This window comes from Littorina saxatilis, linkage group LG9, assembly GCF_037325665.1.
Source record: "Littorina saxatilis isolate snail1 linkage group LG9, US_GU_Lsax_2.0, whole genome shotgun sequence".
Taxonomy (NCBI): Eukaryota; Metazoa; Mollusca; class Gastropoda; order Littorinimorpha; family Littorinidae; genus Littorina; species Littorina saxatilis.
In genome coordinates, this window is record NC_090253.1 from 23,052,317 (window position 1) to 23,060,483 (window position 8,167).

General features: G+C 46.6%; 1 protein-coding gene across 1 annotated transcript in view; it reads right to left on the bottom strand.

The window, feature by feature from the left end:
• LOC138975636 (transcription intermediary factor 1-beta-like) overlaps window positions 1-8,167 on the bottom strand; it is a 122,464-nt gene that overhangs the window by 27,930 nt on the left and 86,367 nt on the right. The window lies entirely within an intron of this gene.

An 8,167-nucleotide genomic window follows, 5' to 3' on the forward strand; every position in this document is an offset into this window, starting at 1 on the left:
AAAATGTGTGTAAAAATGTGTGTGAAAATCAAGTCCGTTTGTCCACAGGGATCAATCAATCAATGAGGCTTCAATTAATGAGGCTTATATCGCGCATATTCCGTGGGTATAGTTCTAGGCACTCTGCAGTGATGCCGTGTGAGATGAAATTTTATACGGCCAGTAGATTGCAGCCATTTCGGCACATATTTACCTTTCACGGCCTATTATTCCAAGTCACACGGGTATAGGTAGACAATTATTAACTGTGCCTAAGCAATTTTGCCAGGAAAGGCCCTTTTGTCAATCGTGGGATCGTTAACGTACACACCCAATGTAGTGTACACGGGGGGAGGGTTCGGACACCGAAGAGAGTCTGCACACAAAGTTGACTCTGAAATAAATTTCCGCCGAACCTGGGATCGAACTCACGCTGACAGCGGCCAACTGAATACAAATCCAGCGCGCTACCAACTGAGCTATATCCCCGCCCAGGGATGCTGGGCAGCAGTCAAATGGGGTCGCTCAATCTGCGCAAATCGAGTCTAATGGGGTCGCACGTCCCCATTTAACGGTAGCGTCCCCATTTCACTGCTGTACAGTGACAATCGTCCCCATTTGTCGATAAAACCACAAACACACATTTTTTGTTTGTTTGTTTGCTTAACGCCCAGCCGACCACGAAGGGCCATATCAGGGCGGTGCTGCTTTGACATATAACGTGCGCCACACACAAGACAGAAGTCGCAGCACAGGCTTCGTGTCTCACCCAGTCACATTATTCTGACACCGGACCAACCAGTCCTAGCACTAACCCCACAATGCCAGACGCCAGGCGGAGCAGCCACTAGATTGCCAATTTTAAAGTCTTAGGTATGACCCGGCCGGGGTTCGAACCCACGACCTCCCGATCACGGGGCGGACGCCTTACCACTAGGCCAACCGTGCCGGTACAAACACACATACAGACACAGACACAGACACAGACACAGACACAGACAGACAGACAGACACACAGACACACACACACACACACACAGACACACACACACACACACACACACACACACACACACTTACTAAATCTTACTAGCAGAATAAGGAAGATTCCTAGTTAGCATTAACATAAGAAGTAATATCATTACGTACTGGTTATTGGTCGACAGTAGAATCGTTGTCTACTGTTGGTATCGCTGTCTGATTGGCTCTTTCACGAGACCTGCACCTACTCAGCGTCACCCGCTTGTTTCGCGGCACTTCAGTTTTTAACTCGACGAATGCTGTTCGTACTTGCACGTGTTTTCATTGGATATGTGGATATCGTGTCAGTCCACCCCGCGTCTTGGCGAATTAGGATAAGGCCGTGCCTTATAAAAATACCCTGATATGATGCACCGCCCAAGTTACTTCCACCCAATTGTCGCGGCACTCCAGTCTGTATGACGACGAGTACGGTACTTTTCATTGGACCTGTGGAATTTACTTAAGACCAATCCCAGTAGCGATTTCGTAGAAGGCACACGTGATGCGATGCGCCGTCTACGTTGCTGTCATTGACAGCGATTCGGTGATAACCATCCAACCAAACGTGCACCTGTAATATGATACCATAGCCCATTGCACTGCGCAGGCCTAGCGTAAGGTCACTTGTTAATTTATTCATATCGCTCCTTTCCGGCTTGAAGGAAAGAAAGTGGTCGGCGGCACTTGTTGCTTGCAACTATTCTCTGTCCCGAGTCACTGCTGCCTGTATGCGAACACCACTGACCTTTGTTTTAGACATCCGGTGTATTATCCTCGACCCTTACCTGTTATAGTGCCTCTTAAAATGCTTTCATGGCATAAGTTTGACTTACAAAATTAGGGGGTGTACTTCGGAACTGAACTCTCACACTTTCTGCAAATGAGCTATATCATTACAGGTACTTTCAATTACTTGATAGTTCTCTCAGAAATATTTACTCTGCTGTCTGCGGTTAAACTGGTATTGACATTTTTGCAACAAAGTTTTTGTTCTGAAGTGCATTTTTCAAAATAATACGGCTACTTTGCCTTAAAATTGCGTATAGCTGCTGCCACTTTTGGGTACCTAGAAAGGTTGTTTCAGAGACTATTATATGCATGTGTCTGTCAAATGAAATCAAATTTGCCCGGGAGTACCGACTGTGCATTATACTCCTTAACTTAGTAATGGAAGGGCGCTGGTTCTGAGCGACGCTTAGTTTTCGAGTTAGGTGTGACCACATGTCATTTATAACTTTCGTCTCCGTCGAAGATCTTTCGTATTTCAATCAGTGTCATTTCCCAGTTCTGTGTTCTTCGGTAATTTTGACTGATAACAAGTTGAGATAACCACTGACATTTTATTTTTGCGAAGCAACATAATTATGAAAAGAAAAGTGAGCGTGCAGAGGTATGTTTGGGTCCTGCAAGACTTTATGACCAACGATTTCCCCCTTGGAAGAAAATGAAGAGGTCTGCTTTATGTCTGCTTTAAAGGTAGGGAGATTGTACAGCGCACACGGTAAATTGCAAGTCGTATTGGACAATAATGTTGTTATTCTTCTTTCTTCGAAGTACCGTAGATTTGTTCTTGGTCATATTTTCGAGCTGTGCATTGTTATATTATGGAGAGAAAAAAACCACGTTTGAACGCAAATTCGCAAAGAAATGTAGATCATTTGCTCCGGAACTGCAACGTCGATTTGCCAAAACAAAACATTCTGGCTCAATCTGCGGAAACAGGCTGGTAGTGTCATATTTTTTAAATGGGTTTGGAAGAACTGCTTATAAATTACATAGCGCTCCGGCTCTGTTCGTTTTTTCGTCACACCCAAAACCGTTATTTGTTTTGGGCGACGCAGCATTACAGATTTTTTTGTTCGATTTGGTTCCTCGTCTAAGATCCCAAGAACGCATAATAAGATCGACTTGAGAAATGTTCATATCCATAATACATGATAAAGACGGAATCTTGTGCTCAGACTGGATGGAAGTTCACCACAAATTGGGAACATAGGCCTACTAACTAATATACAGTGATTGGTGGGATCTTCGATTTTTGATTCAACGCCACCCAGTGCCGCTTTGTTGGGGTAGAATTTCCGAGACTACTGCTGTATGTTCGCGCAATTAGACGACGTCACGATGTTTTTACGTTAATGACGTCATCCACTCATTTCGACCTTTTTTCTCGCGTGTGTGTGTGTGTGCGTGTGTTTGTGTGTCAGTGTGCGTGTGTTTGTGTGTCAGTGTGCGTGTGTATGTATATGTATATATATATGTATATGTGTGTGTGTATGTGTGTGTGTGTATGTGTGTGTGTTGTGTGTGTGTGTGTGTGTCTTTCTGCTTTCTTGTGATTGTTTTGATCTGAGTTACATTCATTACTTTTTTTTACTTTTCAGAAACATGGCCACTTTGATAAAAAAAATATCCACACACAAAATATAATTGTAATTATGATGAATAATAAAACAAAGACAGCCGATCAAAAAAAGTCTCATTCTCTTTGTTCCATGAGGGGGGTAAGAGAGAGAGAGACAGAGAGAGAGAGAGAGAGAGAGAGAGAGAGAGAGAGAGAGAGAGAGAGAGAGAGAGAGAGAGAGAGAATTGAATTGAACTTTATTTAACAAGGATTAAGATTTAAGGCTAAGCCTTTTCTTACAATCTGTCCTTGGGACGCATAGACACACAATTATATAATTAAAAAATAAAAAAATAAAAAAAAGTTAACCAACAAAGGGAGGTCGGAAAACTTCAGCACGTGATAATATATATAACGTCCCGGCGTGCTAATTCACCGTTCCCGTGTGTCTAAAACACGCGGGGACAGTTTAACTGCACGCGGGGACACGCGGGGACGGTGAAATAGCACGGGGGGACGTTATTTTATAACATTCTGAAAAAAAAGAAAGAAAATTTTTTTAATAAATAAGTAAGTTAATAATTTTTTGTTTTTTGTTTTTTTTAGAAATACATAAAGGATAGTCAGAATGTTATTATATAACGTCCCGGCGTGCTAATTCACCGTCCCCGTGTGTCCCCGTGTGTCGACGCGTGTCCCCGCGTGTCCCCGCGTGTCCCCGCGTGTTTTAGACAGTGTCTAAAACACGCGGGGACACGCGGGGACACGCGGGGACACGCAGGGACACGCAGGGACACGCAGGGACACGCGAGGACAGTTTTACTGCACGCGGGGACGGTTAAATAGCACGCGGGGACGTTATTTTATAACATTCTGACCAACAACAAAAAAAACAAAAAAACTAAAAATATTAAGTAAAAAACAAAAAATTTTTTTTTTTAGAAATACATAAAGGATAGTCAGAATGTTATTATATAACGTCCCGGCGTGCTAATTCACCGTCCCCGTGTGTCCCCGTGTGTCCCCGCGTGTCCCCGCGTGTCCCCGCGTGTCCCCGCGTGTTTTAGACAGTGTCTAAAACACGCGGGGACACGCGGGGACACGCGAGGACAGTTTTACTGCACGCGGGGACGGTTAAATAGCACGCGGGGACGTTATTTTATAACATTCTTACAAAAAAAAAAAAAAAAAAAAATTTTTTTTTAGAAATACATAAAGGATAGTCAGAATGTTATTATATAACGTCCCGGCGTGCTAATTCACCGTCCCCGTGTGTCCCCGTGTGTCCCCGCGTGTCCCCGCGTGTCCCCGCGTGTCCCCGCGTGTCCCCGCGTGTCCCCGCGTGTTTTAGACACTGTCTAAAACACGCGGGGACACGCGGGGACACGCGGCGACACGCGAGGACAGTTTTACTGCACGCGGGGACGGTTAAATAGCACGCGGGGACGTTATTTTATAACATTCTGACCAACAACAACAACAACAACAACAAAAAAATATTAAGTAAAAAACAAAAATATTTTTTTTTTAGAAATACATAAAGGATAGTCAGAATGTTATTATATAACGTCCCGGCGTGCTAATTCACCGTCCCCGTGTGTCCCCGTGTGTCCCCGCGTGTCCCCGCGTGTCCCCGCGTGTTTTAGACAGTGTCTAAAACACGCGGGGACACGCGGGGACACGCGGGGACACGCGGGGACACGCGGGGACACGCGGGGACACGCGGGGACACGCGAGGATAGTTTTACTGCACGCGGGGACGGTTAAATAGCACGTTATTTTATAACATTCTGACCAACAAAAACAAAAAAAACAAAACAAATATTAAGTAAAAAACAAAAATAATTTTTTTTTAGAAATACATAAAGGATAGTCAGAATGTTATTATATAACGTCCCGGCGTGCTAATTCACCGTCCCCGTGTGTCCCCGTGTGTCCCCGCGTGTCCCCGCGTGTCCCCGCGTGTCCCCGCGTGTCCCCGCGTGTCCCCGCGTGTTTTAGACACTGTCTAAAACACGCGGGGACACGCGGGGACACGCGGCGACACGCGAGGATAGTTTTACTGCACGCGGGGACGGTTAAATAGCACGCGGGGACGTTATTTTATAACATTCTGACCAACAAAACAAAAAAAAACCAAAAAAAATATTAAGTAAAAAACAAAAATATTTTTTTTTTAGAAATACATAAAGGATAGTCAGAATGTTATTATATAACGTCCCGGCGTGCTAATTCACCGTCCCCGTGTGTCCCCGTGTGTCCCCGTGTGTCCCCGCGTGTCCCCGCGTGTTTTAGACAGTGTCTAAAACACGCGGGGACACGCGGGGACACGCGGGGACACGCGGGGACACGCGAGGACAGTTTTACTGCACGCGGGGACGGTTAAATAGCACGCGGGGACGTTATTTTATAACATTCTGACCACAAAAAAAAAACAGTGTCTAAAACACGCGGGGACACGCGGGGACACGCGGGGACACGCGGGGACACGCGGGGACACGCGGGGACACGCGGGGACACACGGGGACACACGGGGACGGTGAATTAGCACGCCGGGACGTTATATAATAACATTCTGACTATCCTTTATGTATTTCTAAAAAAAAAAAATGTTTTTTTTTTTTTTGTTTTGTTTTTTTTTTGGGTCAGAATGTTATAAAATAACGTCCCCGCGTGCTATTTAACCGTCCCCGCGTGCAGTAAAACTGTCCTCGCGTGTCCCCGCGTGTCCCCGCGTGTCCCCGCGTGTCCCCGCGTGTCCCCGCGTGTTTTAGACAGTGTCTAAAACACGCGGGGACACGCGGGGACACGCGGGGACACGCGGGGACACGCGGGGACACGCGGGGACACGCGAGGACAGTTTTACTGCACGCGGGGACGGTTAAATAGCACGCGGGGACGTTATTTTATAACATTCTGACCACACAAAAAAAAAAAAAAAAAAAAAAAAGTAAGTAAAAAAAAAAAAATTTTTTTTTTTTTAGAAATACATAAAGGATAGTCAGATTGTTATTATATAACGTCCCGGCGTTCTAATTCACCGTCCCCGTGTGTCCCCGTGTGTCCCCGCGTGTCCCCGCGTGTCCCTGCGTGTCCCCGCGTGTCCCCGCGTGTCCCCGCGTGTCCCCGCGTGTTTTAGACACCCCCTGTGACTAAAACACGCGGGGACACGCGGGGACACGCGGGGACACGCGGGGACACGCGGGGACACGCGGGGACACGCGGGGACACGCGGGGACATGCGGGGACAGTTTAACTGCACGTGGGGACACGCGGGGACGGTGAAATAGCACGCGGGGACGTTATTTTATAACATTCTGAAAAAAAGAGAAAAAAAATTTTAATAAATAAATAAGGTAATAATTTTTTTTTTTAATAAATACATAAAGGATAGTCAGAATGTTATTATATAACGTCCCGGCGTGCTAATTCACCGTCCCCGTGTGTCCCCGCGTGTCCCCGCGTGTCCCCGCGTGTCCCCGCGTGTCCCCGCGTGTCCCCGCGTGTCCCCGCGTGTCCCCGCGTGTTTTAGACACCCCCTGTGACTAAAACACGCGGGGACACGCGGGGACACGCGGGGACACGCGGGGACACGCGGGGACACGCGGGGACACGCGGGGACACGCGGGGACACGCGGGGACACGCGGGGACAGTTTAACTGCACGCGGGGACACGCGGGGACGGTGAAATAGCACGGGGGGGACGTTATTTTATAACAATCTGAAAAAAAGAAGAAGAAAAAAATTTTAATAAATAAATAAGTTAATAATTTTTATTTTTTTTATTTTTTAGAAATACATAAAGGATAGTCAGAATGTTATTATATAACGTCCCGGCGTGCTAATTCACCGTCCCCGTGTGTCCCCGTGTGCCCCCGCGTGTCCCCGCGTGTTTTAGACAGTGACTAAAACACGCGGGGACACGCGGGGACACGCGGGGACACGCGGGGACACGCAGGGACACGCGAGGACAGTTTTACTGCACGCGGGGACGGTTAAATAGCACGCGGGGACGTTATTTTATAACATTCTGACCAACAAAAAAAAAAAAAAAAAAAAAAAAAAAAAAATATTAAGTAAAAAAAAATTTTTTTTTTTTTTTTTTTAGAAATACATAAAGGATAGTCAGAATGTTATTATATAACGTCCCGGCGTGCTAATTCACCGTCCCCGTGTGTCCCCGTGTGTCCCCGCGTGTCCCCGCGTGTCCCCGCGTGTCCCCGCGTGTTTTAGACAGTGTCTAAAACACGCGGGGACACGCGGGGACACGCGGGGACACGCGAGGACAGTTTTACTGCACGCGGGGACGGTTAAATAGCACGCGGGGACGTTATTTTATAACATTCTGACCACAAAAAAAAAAAAAAAAAAATATTAAGTAAAAAAAAAATTTTTTTTTTTTTTAGAAATACATAAAGGATAGTCAGAATGTTATTATATAACGTCCCGGCTTGCTAATTCACCGTCCCCGTGTGTCCCCGTGTGTCCCCGCGTGTCCCCGCGTGTCCCCGCGTGTCCCCGCGTGTCCCCGCGTGTTTTAGACACACCCCTTCACCCAGCTCTGTGTGCATTCCAGAACGGTTTGTAGTCACGCCGCCTGCCTTTCGGGATGGCTCTCTTCGCTGCGCCGAGCACTGCCATGGAGGCATTGTTGTCACCACTTCTCTTGCAGAATGTCACAGCTGTGATGTAGTTAATTGTCACTGAACCTACTGAAGTGATTGCAGTTTGGTTTCTTCTCATCCCAGGTAGGTTGACACCTGTTATGTTTGAGAGTTTGCTACCTGACAGTCAGAAGACCGGTCTGTGGTCGCTGCCACC